Below are 21,618 nucleotides of genomic sequence, written 5' to 3' on the forward strand. Positions count from 1 at the left end.
GTGCTGAGGAGATAGTCTCAAGTCCCAAATAGGATAACAAACTCAAAATTCAAATCCAACATCTAGGTCAAGGAAATCTTGGAAGTAATCTACCTCAAAGGTACCAAGATACAAATGACATCTAAACCCAAAGGCAATAATGACATGTAGGAAATCTACTATCTATGTGGGCAAGTGCCATTGCATGAGCCAACTCTAAGGTTACCCTGGCAGCTTGACTAGACTCTGACCCCCTAGTGACTCTATATGGCACTAGTATCCTTTAGTACCGACAAGGCATACTAATGAAGCAAGGTCACAACCAAGCACCCTCTCTACTCCCATCCTAGCCTATACTAGCACTTGAGGCATGGGCAAGGAAAAATAATGAATCTTATTAATTCATTTTACTCTCATTTAATGTAGTGTTATCATTTATTAAAATAACCTACAATAGGCTACCCAGGCAACCTCTTTAGGGCTTTGGCCTCCATTGCAAGCCACTTTCCAACATGACATACATATAACCTACCCTAAACTCAATAAAAGCAATAGGTCTCATACAACCATAAACCACACATCAGTTCTTAAATAAGTAAATGGAAAGTATTGAAAACATCATTAATCAAAATCACAGGTTTCACCAATATGATCATCCTAACAAGATTAATCCCAAAACAAGTAGACATATACAAAATCGTGACATCACCTAAAAAAAACTCATAATCACCTCAGTCCTATACAAGCAACTAGGAATCAATCCAAAGATAACTGATTGAAGACTCAAAGGTTACATTTAGAAAAGTCACACCATTCACCTTAGTTCCACACAACAACATTAGAAAGCAATAACCGCCAGTAGATCAAACTCATCATAGAAACACGTGACACATCACCAAGGTTGGGTATAAAAGATTGTATACAAAACATCATCATGACATCACAGAACAAACCCCCAAGCCTTTGGTAAACATCTTGATTTGGTCAAAGAACTAAGTCAACCCCAAACCCAACACAGAAGAAAACATGCAACTAATAGTGTAGTTTCATAGTTTTCTATTTGGTTTTGAAAACACATAGTTGGAGTTAACAGTGAGGTTTAAGTTTTCATTTCATTGCAAGTTTTTGGTTTGATAAAGTTTACAATTTTTCCCTTACAACTTAACCCATTTTCACTTTTAAATTCGAATAGATCATTACCGTTAACCTCTAAAAATAAAAATACCTTTATTAAATATCATAAAATAATTTAAATAATAATTATTAAATTATTAAATAATAATTTTTGATTATTTAATAAAATAACTACAAGATAATTAATAATCATAATCATTAAATAATAATTTAATAAATTTTAATTTAAACTTATTAAACAATATTTACTATTAATTAAAATTAATTAAACTACATTAATTAAATTAATTAATAATTACTAGACTATATTAAATAAATTATTAATAAAAACTATTAATAAATTAAAATAAATTAAAACAATTAAAAATTGACATGTTTAAAGGCCCACCAATCTGTAGGTTCACGACTGCCGCAATAGAGTACTACTACCAACTATTGTAGGAGAGGAGGAATGTGGGTGGGGGGATGGTGGCCCCACCCACCAAGTTATATTTAAAAAAAAAAAATTGCATTTGTTAAATAAAATAAACAAAAATCATAGCCCTTCCTAAATTCATTTTTTCATATTTAATAATGTAATACATAGCAATTACAAATTATTATGTAATTACGTTATTATTTACATATATAAATTTTCTAATATAAACTTGGTATAGAAATCCAAACCAAATAGTCAAAATCTATAAAACAATATTGGTTTTCTTTTCAAAACCCACATCTTGATTTTAACAAATCCATTACGAATCACCTAGTTTAAATTAAACGAGGGTTTCAAATTAACAATCCATATACAAATGATTTCAAAATGAAGAACAATGAATTTTCCTACAAGAGTTTCAATTTAAATAATTTGTTCATAGATGTATTCAAGAAACAAAGAAGAGTAAATTTCAACAAAAGGGTTTTAGTCAAATTTAAAATTGTAAAAACAAATTTATCTAGACACGAAGAAGATAGGAAATTCAAAGAATGAAAAAACTACTATGCAAATAATCCACATGATTCTACTTGAATCTAATGCTAATATGACAATGCACAGAGCACACAAGTATTCCCCTTTCTTTTGAAACCCTTCTTCTCGAAAAATTGCTCCTCCAAAACCCAGTTATCAAGAAATGAACTCTAAATTGCTAATAAAGAGTTTTTTCCCAAATTTAAGGCTTTGATTGTGCAATCATGCGAAAAGTCCTTTTCCTTTATTATTTAATTATATCTTAATTTTCATGCACAACCTTTTTTCCATTTAGTTAAAATATCTTTATTAAATAATTTTCTTCTCCTCTCTTTAATTAATTCTCAAGACATTTTAATGAAATATTTGTTAATTTAACTAATAATAATATCTAGAGTTTATTTTAAAAATGAAACTCCTAAATATTTTATTGTTAAATTAAATAAATATGGTTATGCCAAAATTAGAATTTTAACTACATTTTAAAATATAATTCTTTAATTTAATTAATTTCTCAATTAATTAACTATAATTAAATATCAATTTTTCTTTATAAAATTTCCATTAAATTAAATCATTAAATTTTCTTTTAATCTAATTTAATTATAAAAAAAAATTATCACAGACCCACAAAACCAAATATGACAATTTAACCCGAAGACAAAGAACATAATCAAACTCTAGGGTCAAAATCATGAATTTGTCACTTGATGAATTTAGATGGGTAAGAAAATCATATACTTGTTCTACTTTCTAGGATGATTGGCTTAGATTAGGATTGGGACTCAAGAGTTATCTCCCCTCTCTTACCATTGAGATATTATGATATGGTATGCTCATCTTGGCAATTTAGGGAAGTCAATACCCAATACTTGCAATTTGCATAAAATCCATGCATGTACATAAACATATAATCTAAAATAAATAGGCAATGGTGGAAGGTGGTATATCATGTAGATCTTGATTAGCAGGTGACTATGACTCCCTCCCTCAACCATATCAGAAACATCATATATAAAGTGAAACATACAGATACACCATACACATGCAAGTATGGGGTAAGTATTCATAGAAAACACATATAAATAATCCATCTAACTATCATCATGAGATAATTGAGAACACTGTATATTGGCATCATCATTGAAAGAATAATCATGCATACATGAAATAACTAGTACCAAGGTAACTCATCATATAATCAACTCAGTATGAAATCATATCCAACAATTTGGAAAACAAATACCACTAATCATCAAACATAAACATAAAGCTGACCTTAAAAAGTTTGGTAATAATAACTAAAAGGTAAACTAGGGGTAGGTACTACACAAGGCCACATTAATAATGTGTATGAAATCTTTAACAAGGTTGGCTCCTAGAAGAGCTCACTTTAGAAGAGTGAACATTTTTGGGTTGTTGATCCCAAGGGTTTTTTTCCCTTCATAGGGTTTCCATGTTAAAACATTAGTGTCAATTATGTGAATGCTAATATTTATGTTGCAAGTTGTTTCATGTGTTTTACAATTTACTATAACTTAGTAACATCTAAGTTTAAGATTGGTAATAACTAAGTAATTTTACTGATACTTGATAATGCAAGGAATCATGAGTTAACAATTTGAGATATATTAATTGCTAGAGTTAATTAATATTTACATTGAGTGATTTCTGTTGAATATTATGATATTTTATTGGTACTAAAATGTTTGAAGGGACTCTATGATAACTAGACATAACTGATTCACTGCCCCCCTCAGTTATCTAACAATTTGGTATCAGAGTTAAGTGCTTGGAGGAAGAAGTTTAAAGGAACTTGAGATAAATATCAAAGATGTATAAGAGAGAGGTTCCAAGACTAAACAAGGAGAAATTTTCATCATGGAAAGACTGAATGAAGATGCATCTTTATAGTATTGGATATAATGTCACACATTGGTTGGAGAATGAATATACTACACCTATTGGTCCCATGACTATAGAGAAAATGAATGAGAAGAGGAGTCATAATAGTCCGATGATTGAGATTGCATCTTCTCTTAATCATACTAAATTTGATGATATCAAGAATTGTACTAATGCTTAAAAATGTGGGATAAACTAAAGCTAGTACATGGAGGAGATGATAATGTAAGAAGAGCCAAATCTAAAAGTCTCAAAGGTAAGTATAATGACATGAGAATGAAAGAAAGTGAGAATGCTGCACAATATGTGAACCAAATAAATGATGTTGTAAGTGCAATAAGATTTGTTGGAGGAACTATCTTGATTTTGAAATTGTAAGTAAGGTTCCTAAAACTCTTCTATCTATTCATGCTATTTTTTTTTCTACAATTCAAGAAGTAAGAGCTATGCTTGGAAATGATCTGACACTTGATATCTTAGTTGGTCAGTTGACTGCATTTGTGCTGAGCAATTATGACAATAGTATGGTTACATTGAGAAATACATTTAAGTCTTCATGAATAACCATCAATAATTCAAAGAAAGAGAATAAAAGTAAATAAGAAAAAGAGTCTAAAACCAAAGATGATCTGGATGATTTTGAACTGTTACTTGCAAGAAAGTTGTCAAGAGGTAAAGGTAAATACAAAGGCAAATTGCCTTTGATCTATTTCAAATGTAATGAGGTTGGTCAGTTTTCTTCCAAATGTCCTAATAGAAGTAAGTTTGATAGAAATGATAGAAATGAAAAGAAATATTTTAAGTATAGGAAGAAAATGGATTGCAAAGATAAAGGAAAGAAGTCATGTTACATTGCTAAGGAAGAGCATATCGAGTCAAGTTTTGATGATGACAAGGAAGTACTTGAAATGGTTTATGTTGCAATCGAGAAAGATCCAAGTGGTGAAAGGTATGAGAATGAAATTTCCCTAATTTCACATGTTAGTAAGAATGACTCATGAATTATTGATAGTGGTTGTTCACATCACATGACTGATGATCCAACTAAGTTTGATAATCTTGAAGAAATTAATGATGGTGGAATTATTAAGTTTGGTAATGATGTTCCATACTTGGTGAAAGGTAAAGGATCACTAATGTTTAATGATAATATTAGATGTGATGATACATGTTGGGTTCAAGGATTCAAGTATAATATTTTGAGTATTGCACGACTGAAGAACTCATGTCACAAGCTGAAATTTGAGAAAATGAAGGTAAATATCCTTGATGGTAAAGAGAACTTGATTGGAATAGGAATACAAACAAAAGGTAACTTATTTTATCTTGATCCTATAATTGAGACATGCTTATTTGTAATAATTGAGGATGTGTGGTTATGACATAAGAGGCTGTGTCATACAAAATTTGAGAACATGGTAAAGATCAATAGAAAGAAAAGAGTTAGAGGCTTACGGAATTTGCAAAAACTAGAGAATGCTATGTACAAAGAATGTCAGCTTGGTAAGATGAAAAAGTCCAATTTTTCTAGCAAGGTACACACTTCAAATGATATTCTAGAATTAGTGCATACATATTTATGTGGTCCAATTGGTGTTGATAGTTATTATGGTGATAAATATTTCATATTATTTTTTGATGATTATTCAAGCATGATGATTGTAATGTTGATGAAGATGAAATATTATGTTTTTGATATGTTCAAATGGTATTTAGCCATAGTTGAAAATAAAACTAGTAAATCTTTGAAATTTTTGAGATGTGATAGAGTTGGTGAGTTTATGTCTGCTAAATCCACTAACTTTTGTGTTGAGAATGGTATTAAATGATAGTTATTTGCATTGAGGACACCACAATAGAATAATATTTCTAAAAGAAGAAATAGATTCATCATAGATTGTGCAAAGAATTTGATGATTAAGATAAAGGTCTCTTAGATATTCTGGAGAGAAGCAATCAATACCACTATCTATACTCTCAACTGAGTTCAATTAAAGAAAGGAACACATGCACTGTATGAACGTTGGTATTATCATACATTGAATGTAAGTTATTTTAAAATCTTTGGAAGTGGGTATTACATTAATAAAGGTACAAAGAATGGTAGACTTGATGTTAAAGGATATGAAGGTATATTTCTTGCTAATTCATCTAAGAATAAAGCTTATAAATATTTGAAAAAGCTACTAACAAGATGATTGAAAGTGCAAATGTGAGATTTGATGAATTTAAAGAGATGAATGATGTGGAAAGAAATAAGGAACCTAAAGATTACAACAAGTTTATTTAAGTCTATGAAGATAAACCTGATACTCTACCCAAGTTACAACATAGATCTACCAAGAACTAGATAAGGACACCCAAGTCACAGATAGTTATACCTAAGCACCAGAAAATACAACCCAAGAAGGAAGTTGAACCTTTGTTGATTGAAGGAAAAGTTGGCAATCAAACAACTGAACCTATATTATCCAAATATGTGAGGAAGAACCATTCACAAGAATAGATAATTGAAGACAAAAGTATAGGAGTGAAAACAAGAAGAAATATAAGAGAAGGTACATGTTTAATATCTAATTTTGAATAAAGAACAATAAAAGCCACATTAGATGATGAATTTTGGGTTAATTCTATGAATGAGTAGATTGACCAAATTAAGAAGAACAATATCTAGACACTAGTACTGAGACCTTATGATAAAAATGTGATTGGAACCAACTGGATTTTCAGAACAAGCTAAATGAAAATTGAGAGATGGTAAGGAAAAAGGCAAGATTGGTTTTCAAAAGTTATGTACAAGAAGAAGAAATAGATTATGGTGAAACATTTACACCTATGGCAAGATTGAAAGGAGTAAGAACACTATGGATTACTCTACATACAATAAATTCAAGGTATATAAAATGAATGTCAAATCTAAATTTTTGAATGGAATACTTGAAGAAGAAGTATACATTAGAAAACCTAAAGGATTCATTGAACCTAGTTGAAAAAAGTTTTGTATGGATTAAACAAGCCCCTAGAGAATGGTATGAAATATTTTATTTGTCTAATTTAGGTTTGATTTTCTAGAAGAAGTGAAAATAGTAATCTATATTTAAAAAATGATGTTGAGGAAATGGTGTTGATTGCTGAGATATTTGCTGATGATGTAATATTTGGAGGAAATGACATGTTGAGTAAGACATTCACTGAACAAATGAGTATTGAATTTGAGATGTTTATGTCTGGTGAGATAAAATGTTTCATTGGTTTACAAGTTCATCAAAAAATGAAAGTATATGTTACTTAGTCTAAGTATGTGAAGGAAATCTTGAAAACATTTGGGATGGATGAGTCTAAACTAGTTGGTACACCTATGGTGACTAGAAAGAAATAATCAAAAGAAGACACCATTGGTGAGGTTGATCAAACACTATACAAATCTATGATTGGAAAACTACAATATGTTGTGCATAGTAGACCAAACATTACCCTAGCTATTGGAATTATTGAAAGTTTCTCATGTAATCCAAAGGAGATACATATGACTTGTATGAAGAGGATATTAAGATATCTTAAAGGAACTAAAGATTATGACCTATGCTATGAACAAGAGGATGAATTTAATGTTAAAGTCTAAATAGATGTTGATTGGGCTGGAAATATTGATGATAGGAAAAGAACAAGTGGTGGAGATTTCTTTTTAGGAGAAAGGTTGATTACATGGATAAGAAAGAAACAAATTTGTATTTCACAATTTACCACCAAAGCTGAATATGTTGTTGTTGCTATAAATTGTTCAAATATTGTATGGATTAAGAAATTGTTAGAAGGAATGCAATAAAAGGTAATTGGGCCTATTACTATTTACTTTGATAATACAAGTGCCATTAATATCTTAAATAATCCGGTGATGCATACAAAAATAAAGAAAATATCAATCAAATATCACTATTTGAGATAACAAGTACAAGTGAAACAAGTGAGGCTTGAGTACATAAAGTCTAAGGAAAAAATTACTAACATATTTACTAAAACATTACCTAAGGATTATTTTGAGTATCTAAGAGGTAAAATGGGGGTCCTACCCCTATCCAAAATCCACTACATGAAGAGACATGTTGCATCAATTCATGGATGAATTGTAATAACTTTATGGAGTTAATGCAGATGTGTTTACACTTTAGAAGCATTTATAAAGTTGCGAAGTTGAATGTGATGAAATTGATGTATTTAGTACATGAAAGGTACAAGAATAATTACAAGGTTTTATAAGTTTCATGATGAAATTTATAATGACCTTTTGCATTACTGTCAAAGGGGGAGAGAAGTGTAGAAGGAAAATAGAATACTGAAAATGAGAGAGTAACTAAAGAGAGATTACCCAAAGGAGGAGTGCACATACTAAATAGTGAAATATTCTATAGAGAAGAAGATGAGATTAAAGAATGCAATTGAAATAAGAGATCACAATCAAAGGAGGAGAAATATTGAAGAAGTTGATTCTCTTGATGATATAGATTGAGTTACAGAGTTAAAGTGTTGAAAAGCTGTATTGTTGTCAATGCATATATTTAATTATCTTACATAATGTTTTGTAATGTAATATCATATTTTATGTGTTTCCATCAATGCCAAAGGGGGATATTGTTAGCCCCAATTGATAATGTAATTGATTGTGGAGATTGTTAGCTAATAGTGCTATGAATGTATGAAAAAGAGCCATATCAATTGTTATATTGCCATTGATGTTAAAGTATTAATTGGCTAGACATTATGCTAACTTAGGTAAGTACCATAGGGTTAGGATTGATGAAGAGGATTTTATTGATGAAGATGATCTGAAGAAAGTATGATGAAGACATAAGTGATATGTAAGGTATTCAATGGGTAGATGAATGAGTTGGACAATAATAATGCAATATTGGTTTGATTTTTTTACAATCATGTATTGTTGTAATATATTAAAGAACACAAGCCTAACTAAGTGACAAGGTTAATGAATGGAGACTATATCCACTAAGTGACTACATGACTATTGCCTGAGTAATTGAAAAACATAAGGAGAAACACATTATTTCTCGAGAAATTTAGTATTAATTGAGTTTTATGTTGCCTGAGTAAATGTAATGTTTACCGAGTGACAATTGGATGAAAAAGTTTGGAGAATTGGAATCTAAGGTCAACTTTTGATGGACATTGGGAGAGTTCAAGATGGTCTAAGTCATGAGTCAAAGTTTTTTACAAGATCAATGATTGGGAAAATTCAAGAAGGATGTGATGATGGAGATTGAAGAAGGATAAGGATGTGCACAAAATTCTATACAAATTATATTTTCTAAGTATCTAGATTCATTGTATGAAGTTTTTGAATTTGAAAATTTTGTATAAACCTAAGATTAATGATGATGACTAAGAATTAAAAGATGGAAGGATCTAGAAGCATTGAGAAAATATTTAAGGAAGATTTTTTTTTTTTTTTAAAGGTTTCTAGTTGATGTTGTTGGTTGCTGAATTGAAAACTAATCTTATTGTTGAAATGTTAAAGTTGTTGTGAGTGAAAAATATTGACGAAGGTGAAAGTAAAGGGTTGACCCAAGTGAATCAAGTAGTGAAAGGAGAAAGAGAAGAAGTTAATCAACCAAGTCAAAGTACAAAAAGAAAGAAGATCCTAGAGAGATTAGATAGAGAAAGAGCAAAAATAAAGATCTAGACAAGAAAAGGCAATTGATATTCTTAATAGATCATTTTTTAATGTTACTATTTAACCATTATAATAGAAAATATCAGAAGTACTAAGTGGACTTAACAAGTCTGTGAAATCCTATATGGTAACATCGACTAGTTATGTTTCTAAGTCCTTTCAAGTAGACTACTCTTTTTGGCAAGGAACATGGAGTGATAAGGTCTATTTGATCTTTTGTTGAAATCCTCTAGTAAGGTCACATTAAAAATGTGTATGTAACCTTTTACAAGGTTGGCTCCTAGTACAGCTCACTTCAAAAGAGTGATTTTTTTGGGTTGCCAGTCTCAAGTGGTTTTTCCCTTCACAAGGTTTCCATGTTAAAACATTGGTGTCAATTATGCGAATGTTATTTGTGTTATATGTTGTTTCATATGTTTTAGAGTTTCCTTCAACTCAATAATAACTAAGTTTAAGATCAGTAATAACTAAGTAATTTTATTGATAATTGTGTTGAAAACAATTGGTTAATAGTGTATTGTCTTTGATGTTACACAAAATTTCATATTATTTCTAGTCAGTGTATGCTAAGCTCACTCAGGTGATGAAGATAGTTTCCTATTTCTACCAAGCATTCTAGAGTTCACCAAGTTTAGAAGATAGTGTCTATCAAGTTCACTTAGCTGACAAAGAGAAGATCACATAAGTTGAGTGTTAACTAAGCTCACTCAGTTAATAAAGAAAAAGTTGGATGGAACTAGTGTTAACTGAGCTTACTCAATTACCAAAGGAACTTTGTGAATATGTAGTGTTAACCAAGGTCACTTGGTTAACACAGGAAAAACATTTTTGAGTTTGTGTCTACCAAGCAGAGTTGGCTAACAAAGGATTTTTTTGTTTTGGCATATTGAGTTTAATTAATTTGTTTGTTGGTTTTAGCCAACTAAGGAGATGAATATTAAGTATTCTAAGTTATATTTAAGCTGACTTGACAATGTGTATGATATAAATATAAGGTCAAGTTGAGGATTGAATGTGTGCAAGAAATAAAAGATTTGAAGATGCTTAGAGGAAGTGAATTAAAAGGATAGGAAGAATATCCTTATTGAGCTCCAAAGATACATTCGATAAAAAAGGATCAAATATACAAGCTAGAATTGAGATTTGTAATCAACAATTTAGTTGCACTAGAAATTAGGTCATCTCATTGTTGCTCTCTAACTATTGTAGTAGTGATCTAAATCTCTTAATAGAGTTGGCTTAACAACTATTTGTGAATCCTCTAACAAGGTAGCATTTCTAGATTGAAGTGTCTAAAGACCTCTAACAAGGTCACTCTTAATAGGGTGATTAAATCCTCTAATAGTGTCACACCTAACAGTGTGTTTTGTAACCTTTAATAGGGTTGGTTATTAAAAGGGCCCACTTTAGAAGAGTGAAAATTGGTAACCAGTTGTAATTGGAGGTTTTTTCCAAATTGGATTTCCACATTAAATCTTGGTGTCACTTATGTTCACATTATTCATTTCATGTGTACACAACTAAATTAAATAAGGCTAATCATAGATAATATCTTAAGATTTGAATTTTTTCAATTACTATTGCTATTTTAGTGTTTGCTGAGTTGCAACATTTACTAGTGTAAACTAAGTGCCTATGTATTTACTAAGCATCATTATTTTCAGTGAAGTTTATGTTATGTACTGACATCTATGAGATCTAGGATTTATTTTAGCAATAACTGATTCACCCCTCCCCTCTTAGTTATTCCTCTTATAATTCCAACAATTATATTCATATCTTCTTGGTGCTTATAGACAAAGGTTTCAAGGACCTAAGCTAAAGACAAGATGTCTTATAGGAGAGAGATTCCCAAGTTGAACAGAGATAAATTTGAAGCATGGCAAGAACTTATGAAGTTGCATCTCACAACCATGAGTGATTCAATTTTAAAATAACTGGAAAATTCTTACAAGGCTCCTACTAGAACATTGACTATGGAACAAATTTCTGAAAAGAAAAATCATAACATCATGATGATTAACATTGCATCAACTCTTAACTATGCTAAATTTAATGAAGTGAAAGGATGTGGTACTACTCATGAAATGTGGACCAAACTAAAGGATATCTATGGAGGTTATGATAATGTGAAAAGAGCCAATGAAGAAAGCTTAAGAGGCCAATTTGATTAGATGAAATTGAGAGAAGATGAAAACATTGTACAATATGTTGAAAGAATCAAAGCTAGTATCAGTGCCATCAAAGCTTTTGGAGGAAAAATTGAAGATGTGACAATGGTAAGAAAGGTATTAAAAACCATTCTTCCTATCTATTCAATCAGAGTATCTGCTATTCAAGAGATGAGATGTGATCCAAATAACAAGATAAATTTGGATGCTTTAGTTGGAAGATTGGCTGCATTTGAACTAGATAACTATGATAATTATACTCCTAGTTCTAGCAATCTTGAGTTTGCATTTGAAGCCAAGGTATCACTCAAGAATAAAGCTAAAAGGTCTAAAGGTAAACAATCTGAAAGTGAAGAGGAAGATAGTAATAACAGTGATCTTGTCTAATCAATATAACACCTTTTTAGTTGCAGCATTGGACATCCCTTACTACCAAAGTACTATGTTGATTTTCATTAAATGTCAATCTAGGAGCATGAACTTGAGATGATGTCTGCAAAGTATATGCTCTAGTTTTCATTAAAAGTCACTACAACCTTGAATGCAATAACCATTAAGGAAATCTAGTTTATCCAAAGGAAAGACAACTATCAAATACTTGGAAGGAAATTCTAATTATTTAACCATACATCTATGCACCTACTGTTGCAGGAATAGTGACTGGTTCTATTTTCAGTGGTTGTAGGAACAACAATTCTAATCTTAACTTAGAAAATTGAGTCTAGCTCCTACTTGATAAAGTAAACTCCACCTTCCACGTGGGCCCCCATGAAAGAATGAAGGAAAGATAAGCTTAGATAAAAGTGTAGAAACTCAATAAAGTCATGTATTCATTCAAATATACAGTATTACAATAACTTGGGAAAAACAACAAGATGTCTATCGACTCTGTTTTTCTACTCACTACTTAACCTCATAGATACAGACGAGGTCTTATTTAAAAGGAAGGAAGAACAAAAAACTCCTAAAACTATGACTTCCTCATGAAGAAAAGTTAGTTACAACTTAAGAATGCAAACATGCAATTTGTAAAGACATTAATTATCCCTTAAATTCCCCAAAAATATAGATCATAGAAAATGCTAAATCTACTTTTTTATCTGTCTTTAAATAGCTTCCAAGAATATAGGTATCGTATGTTGCATGGTTAACTGATTGCTTTGATGCTTGCTTCCTTGCTTAGCCACTTTATCAGGTCCCGCTTTGTTATTCATTAAAAAAAGTCCCTTTTGACTTTGCCACCAAGTCTTCCAGCTGCAATGGTGTCATAACGCTTCTCTTTAATACCATCAATGCCTTAGCACTATTCCCTTGCAGTTTATTTTTGATTAACTCCTGCTCAACTTGTATCCCTACGATCAACATTTAACACACACAAGACTTTTCACAAACATTTATTTTCATTTATTAGTTTATAAAGAAAAGGCATTAATTATTCAACTAATAGTTTTTGCAATCTCTTCAGCTATAGGAAGATCTACCCATATCAAACATTCATGAAGAAAGGTTTTTACCATAAAATGAACCCCTTTTTAGATATAATTCCAATTATCATTTTTATGCCCTATGATCTATAGGTTTGAGAACATATTTGCAAAAGTACCAAAATAAGTACAATCATCGACCACATCTGAAGAATCCTTCCATTTGAATAATCTTTTTGCTGAGCCAGAATATCAAGATAACCCATTAGCTCTAATAATTTATCAGCCACCGCTAGGACATCCACAAATTGCAGCTATAAGGAAACTTGGCAACAAAGAATATAACCATTTCCACATAACCCATAATAGATCTGAAATAAACACGGAATTTAAATCCACATGCAAGAGAATAGACAACATACTCACAAAAATTGTGACACAAGATATACCCTAGGAAACCTCATTGAGGGAAAAACCCAGCCTCCAAAAGCATCCATCACCATGTATTATTCAACAAAAATACCAATGCAATACAACCATGGAAGCCTTCAAAGCCATAGCCACCACCAAGCAATCCATGTGAACAAGCATGAATCCACACATCCCATGCCATGCTTCCAACCTTCACAAATGCTCCCTTGGCTAACCTGTCAAGCCTTGTCCTGCTCGACTCTTGCCTTTCTCACTCTTACTCTACAACAACTACCCTTGTGGCTGCTTATATAATAGCAAGTCTCACAAAACCACTAAGTGGTATTACATAAACCATGCGCTACCTAACCCATTGAACCCACATTTAATATTGAGCATTTAATTCTTTTCCCCAATATTAAATAATTACATGAAATATTATCACAATGTTACAATACAACTCATCAAGAATATTCTATGGGAATCTTTAAATGTTGCACGTCCATCTAGGCACAATATTACATGATAAAATATAACAATATTATGTAATGTGTGCAACACCAACTATCTCAACAAATGGACATCCACAAATGGCAGCAGCTCAGCCTACCTTTCCCTTTCCAATTCCTCCTCAGCAGGGTAATCAAAATCTAAAAAATATACCCTCAGCTGCCTTGCCTAAATTCTATGGCCTTATTACTGAAGATCCAAAAAATTTTCTCTTTGAGTTTGACATCCTTTGTTGAAGTTATGACTACACAATTGATGCCCATAAGCTGAAATTGTTTCGATCAACTCTCAATGAAGCCGCTTTGAGATGGTTCATGAGTCTAGGTGCCAATGTTGTGACAGATTGGCCAACTATGAGTAACCTATTCCTTAATAAATATAAGGAATATTGCAAAGGCCATGATTTGAAAGGAGATGACATTTTTAAACTGCCACAAAAGGAGGATGAGACTTTGGAGGACTATGTTGCCTGGTTCATGTTTAACCTACAATGCAACACACAACATCAACTAAACGAGGAGTCCCAAAGGCATCTCTTTCTAAAAAGAGGGCATGACAGGAGTATGGAAGCTTTAGACTTAATGACTGGAGGTGACATTACACAGAAGACGTGGGCTGAAATTTGAAATATTTGTTTGAACTATTCTAGAGAAACAACAAAAAAAGGACAAGGTTTGAGGGACTTACTCAAAAAAACTCCTGCGGCAGGAGTATCTAAGACAGAACTATCAAACCTCTTGTCAGATTTCAAGCAAGACATCATTAATGATGTTGCTATACAATTGGATACCAGGCAAACACAAAGGAAGAAGGAGGATGTTGATAGTATGTTTGTGGAATATTGCCCCCATTGCAGAGAAAAGAAACACAACTGTCGATGTAAACCTATTGCTAGCTTGGAATCACAACATGTGCCTACTGAGTTCAAGGCAATTGATGAAGATGGGGAAGTCCTCTATGTTCTCAAAGAAGGCGGTGGGCTCCAAGATTAGGTATTCCTCAAGAACCACTCCATAATTATGGTGGTAATAGTCAATGGAAACAAAAAAATGGTAATTATAATAATTGGCAACAACCTAACCAAGGTTGGCACCAACCTCAGCAGGGTTGGCAACACCTCAGCAGGGTTGGCATCAAACCCAGAACTGACAGTAGCACCAGCATCAACCGGCCTTGACTCAACCTCCTCAACAATAAGCCTTAATGCCTCTTGTAGCTAATACAACCCCTCCAAAATAGCCACAGTTACCTGCACAACTTGCACCTAATCCTAATAATGCAAAACCTTTAGCCTAGCAACAAAGTTCTTCCATCACCCTAAATGATATCCATCTATGATCTGGAACAATGCTTGCCTCACCTCAGCAACCCATTATAATAGAAATAGATGATACAAATGTTGAGTCAATTCAAGAACCTTCCACTACTAATTCTCCTGCAACCAAGACACCACCATTTCCTAATAGGTTAATAGAGAAAATATTGCCAAGTGAAAATCAAGTTGCACTAGACTTACTTGAGCAACTCAAGAAAATGATGGTAAAAATTCCCTTGCTTGATGCAATAAAGGAAGTACCTATATATTCAAAAGCCATCAAAGAAGCCTGTGTTAAAAAGCTAGGAAGGAAAAAGAAAAACCCAAAGACTATCCATGTCCTTGGATAGCTTTCTGATCTTATGCTTGATAACTACAAAATGCCTAAGTATGTAGACCCTGGAAGCCTAGTAGTGACCCTCACCATTTAAGGAGTGCAAGTGCAGAATGTCTTAATAGACCTAGGAGTATCCATCAATGCAATGACCAAGGAAGTAGTGGCCAAATTAAGCATCATTGGTCTTAGGAAAACACCAACAATCTTGCAACTAGCAGATAGTTCTACCATTATTCTTGATGGTATGAAGATGTCACTGTCACATTACATTCATGGGAGTATCTAGTTGATTTTGTTGCACTCTCTCAAAAAACAAGTACTGGGGGATACCCTATCATTTTAGGACGACCATGGTTAGCCACAATAGATGCTTATATTGCATGCTGATTAGGAAAAATAACTATTTTAGATGGAACAAACACTAAAAATTTAACTTTGTATTTGCCTGCTCAGCCTTTGTTGCAGGATGATCAAGTTGTCTAGCCAAATATGGATGACTCTGATATGGACATAGATTCTATTCAACAATTGATGATGATCTCATGGGACTCATTTATAAACATTAAAGAAGATGATGATGTTATTTCTTCTATCATACTGAATGAGTATGGAACACAACCTGAGACATCTTCTAAACAAAAGTGTGTCTTAGAAAGCATTCTGCCTTTATCTGCTGAACTTCATTATTCTGAGTTTGCATAGCCTATGCATTCACTCCTACCACATGAGATAGATTCACAACTAATTGTACAAATTTCAATGGCTGAAAAATTAGTCAAAACAACAATCATTCTAGGAAGAGAATTAAATATAAGCAAGTCCTTATCTCAGGCACAACATCATAATGCCCTGCAGTTGTTACAAAAGCACTAGGATGCTTTTTCTTGGGAGTATACAGATATGAAAGTTTTGGATCTTGCACTTTGTACCCATAGAATTTATATCAGTCTGGATTGTAAACTTGTGAGACAACCTTAGTGTAGGATAAACCCAACATTAAGGGATATTGTCAAAATTGAATTGCAAAAGCTACTCAATGTTGACTTCATATATCCTATTTAAGATAGCCAATGGGTGTCACCATTGGTTATTATTATCAAAAAGGGGGAAAATGGCAAGTCTGCATAGATTCTAGAGAACTTAACTCAGCTACTAAAAAGGAGAATTTTCCATTGCCTTTTGTCGATCAAGTTCTTGACAATCTTGTAGGAAAAAAATAATTTTCATTCTTGGATGGGTTTAGTGGCTACAATCAAATCCAGATAGCACTAGAGGATCAGGAAAAAACCACATTCACGTGTCCATGGGGAACATTTGCTTATGCTATCCTACCATTTGGTTTGTGTAATGCACTTGCAACTTTCCAAAGAGCTGTTATTAGCATTTTTTCTAACATATCTGTAGATTGTTTGGAAGTGTATATGGATGACTTCACCACATATGGAAAAACATTTGAAGAAGCCAAGGAAAACCTGAACAAGGTTTTACAAAGATGCAAAGACTACAATTTGTCTTTAAATAGCGAAAAGTGCTTTATAATGATGCAAGAAGGAGTAGTGTTGGGACACTTTATGTCCTGTAAAGGAATTGAAGTAGACCCAACTAAAATAGAAGTCATACATACATTGGCTGTACCAACTAAATTGAAAGAAGTCAGGAGTTTTCTAAGACATGCGGGATATTATCAGCATTTTATCAAAATTTTTAGTCAAATTGCAACACCTTTATATAAATTGCTTTGAAAAGATGTAGAATTTGTATGGGATTCAGAGTGTACAAAAGCTTTCCTACAGCTTAAGGAAGTCCTCTCAATAGCACCAGTGCTCCAAGGACCAAATTGAGAGTTATCTTTTCACATACACACAGATGCTTTAGATTATGCCATTGGAGTGGTACTTGGCCAAAAGATAGATTCAGTAGAACATGCAATTTACTATATCAGCAAAAATCTTCAAGGAGCTGAGTATAACTACATCATGATAGAGAAAGAACTGCTTGCTATAATTTATGCTCTGAATAAATTTAGACATTACATTATAGGATACCAAATATTTGTACATACAGATCATTCTGCTATCAAATATCTGATGAACAAGCCAAAAATCTCTGGACGATTGGCTCGATGGTTGTTACTAATGTAAGAATTTGACATCACCATTATTAACAAGCCAGGTAAAGAAAATGTTGTAGCTGATTTCTTGTCTCGACTTCAAACACCTGATGATCCTGCAACCATAGAAGATAGCTTTCCTAATGAACATCTCTTCCTTTTGTTTGCACAAAACCCTTGGTATGTTGACATTGCCAACTATCTAACTACTGACAAAACTCCTCCACATTTTTCTGCAAAAGAAAAATGATTGCTGGCAAAAAAGAGTTTTAATTTCTCATGGATCTCAGGATTCATGTTTTATACTGGACCAGACCAGGTAACACAAAGATCTCTTAGAGAGGATGAAACATATGATGTTCTTCATGCTTGTCATGACGATCCCTATGGTGGTCACTTTGCTAACAAATAGACTGCATTAAAGATTTTGAATACAGGTTATTATTGGCCTACACTTCACAAGGATGCGGCTCAGTATACAAAAAAATGTGATAACTGTCAAAGAATGGGTCGACCAACAAAAATAGGCAAAATGCCCCTGCAGCCACAAATAGTAGTAGAACCATTTGATAAATGGGAAATTGATTTTGTTGGCCCTATTGAACCACCATTAGAAGGGAAAAGTTTCATACTGGTTTTCACTGATTATGTTACTAAGTGGACTGAAGAAAAACCCATGAAGCATCCTCATGACAATAATATTGCAAAGTTTTTGTACGAATGTATCTTTACCAGATTTGGTATTCCAAGAGAATTACAATCAGATCAAGGTCCTTAGTTGGCATCTAATTTGATAGCAACACTCATGGAGGAGTATACAAATTGGCATGGCAAATCATCTCCGTATCATCCATAGGCCAATGGATAGGGAGAAGTGACAAATAGAGAACTGGAACATATTCTCACTAAAATAGTGTCTTTGCATCAGAAAGATTGGGTAGCTAAACTTCTTGAAGCCTTATGGGTGTACAGAACAACATGGAAATCCACTATTGGGTTTACGCCTTTTCAACTCTTATATGGGAAGACGACTATTATGCCTATTGAATTTGAACATAAAACTCTGTAGACAGCTTTGGGACTTGATACTACCCTTCCTGTAGCAAAAAAAGGATTGCATTTTGCATCTCAATGAGCTAGATGAATGGAAAAAATCAGCTCTTCATAACACAAAATTAATTCAGAGTCAAAGAAAGCAATGGCATGATAAATTCATTAAAGATAGAAAATTCTCTATTGGTGATTGGGCGCTCCTGTATGATTCATGATATCAGCATCACCAAGGAAAATTTCAGACTTGATGGCTTGGTCCCTATGAAATCATTGCAATTTTTAACAATAGAGCAGTTCAACTGTCAATAATTGGTCCGATCAAATTCAAACTCCTATTTTATGGGCATCACTTGAAGTTATATCATAAACTAGCAACCCAGGTAGAATTTCTTCAACAGTTCACAACAACATAAACATCTCTTCCTGTAGCCACTCTGTCTGAGTCTCCCACTCAGACGCCTGCAACCCCTTGAATTTATTTTCAAGGCCTTCATAATAAAATTTTTGCACTCATGTGAAAAATTCATTCCTTTTCCACCTCATTCCATCCTATCTTCTTGTCTTTCCATCATCATGCCATCTCACTTTCTTTCTCTCGTATGGAAATATTCAGACCATCCTTCCTATTGCACCTCAGGTCAGTCACACTCAACCCGTTTGCATTTATTTAATTTATTATTTATTTAGAAAAGAATGTTATTTTTATTTTTAGAATTTGTAATCTTTACGGTCTAGTGGGACCTAGTCTCTGCTAGGTTGGGGGTGGGAAAATTGAAATCATGAATGCAAATCAAGGAAATCTTAAGTTAGCATGTAGGATGTACGGGGAAGGGTCATTTCAGTAATGAGATGGCACCCTTTTGTACTTCCAAAATGTGTGAAATAATGTAAAGAAGGCTAACCATTAAATCATGATTTCACATAACCCCTCATTAATATGGCGTATGTTTTTGAGCACGATCTTTATCCTCATTATGATTTGGTGATTAAAATGCCGTCATGAAGTACTGAAGGATGTGATGTTTGGAAAGTATTGAAGTATTTCAATTTCTCTTTGTTGAAACCCTTGTAGCTATCACTGCCCATACTCTTAAAATCACTTGCAATGAATTTTCCTGTAATAGCATTTTTTTTCAAAAAATGGGTGGAGAACCTCAGCGAAATGAACTAGCAGACCGCAGAGTCTTACTGGCAGACCTAACAACATATAGTTTGTTTCAACAATGAGGTTGGCTAGCTTATTGTCTTAGTTTGAAGTAGTTTTATTAGGAAATTGCACTCCAATTTCATAATACATTGAGGGATGGATATGCAACTGTTAAGGGCATTTAGATAGAATTCACCGAAGAAGTGGTGGCAGAAGTTTTTGGTTTGCCCACAAATGGAGAATGTTGGATAGAGGACATGGATGCACGACAAGAAAAAGAGCAATTCTTAGTACCTGGAGATCCTCGGTTGGAGGAAAACAAAAAGCAAGGTACATTACGATTATCTCCCCCTCTGCAATTCATCCACCTTGCTGAATTTATCATAAGATATTTTACCTGTGAAGGAAGGTATTCCTATTTGCATGCTGTTCATTTCAAAATTTTGAGTGGTTTGTGGGATGGTGATTGTCTTGTAAATCTCCCAAGTTTCCTTTATAATATTATCAAAAAGCAAGCTACCTATGTATAGGAAGGCAAAACCCAGTTGGTATCCCACCATTGCTTGATTAGGGCTATAATTGAAAAGGAGTTGACTAGGCAGCACTTGGCAACATGGGATGATTTTGTAAAACGAAGGATAGAGGGACCTAAAAGGGGTGGACCTAAAGGGCAAGGAGTGGGGACAAGAGAGAAAAATGCTATAGGAGTTAGGAAAGTAGAATATAGAATGGCTCAAGAAGCTTTGGCTTATGCTTCCGTACCTAAAACTACAAAAAGGAAAATTTTGGCCATAGAAGGCTCAACTTCTAGGAAGAGAAAATCACACATAGTTCCTAAAGAGGAAGGTTTAGAAGAAGTATCTCTAGTATCACAAGAACTTGCACTTAACCCGAGTGAAAGGAAATTCGTTGATAAGGGCAAGAAACCAATTTCTACCCCAAGTTCTACTCCATGACGAGTCACCAGAATGTCTAGGGTAAATTTGAGAACTAAACTTCCTGCATCACCTGCCGAGCCTCCTATACCACCTATTGATGTTAAAACTCTAGTACCTACACTTGCATAGTCACCAGAGCACACAACACCTACTCTTGAACATGAAAATGATCTTGAGGAAATTCCCACAAATTCAAATAGCCCTATTAATGTTGATAGTGACACAAAGTCCTCAGAGGAAATAGTGTCTGAGTTTGAACACCCAGCGGAGGAAACTAATAATCTACCACCAGAGGAATATCCATTTGTTACACAAGAAATGGTTTAGGAAATTGTTGAAACATTTCAAGTTAAAATGACTATTGCACCCAATCCTGTAGACGTTGCCCCTTCAGAAAAAGTTGATAACACTGATGCCTATCAAAATAAAAGCTTTATTGAACATCAACATTCTTAGGATGACAACACTACTGACCACCATCATCCTGAGCATCGCTTTGAATATTATAAACCTACTATACCTTGTCATACACCACCAGACATTTCT

The sequence above is a fragment of the Cupressus sempervirens genome, chromosome 3 (assembly GCF_028749045.1).
Source record: "Cupressus sempervirens isolate cs-2001-9-10 chromosome 3, ASM2874904v1, whole genome shotgun sequence".
Taxonomy (NCBI): Eukaryota; Viridiplantae; Streptophyta; class Pinopsida; order Cupressales; family Cupressaceae; genus Cupressus; species Cupressus sempervirens.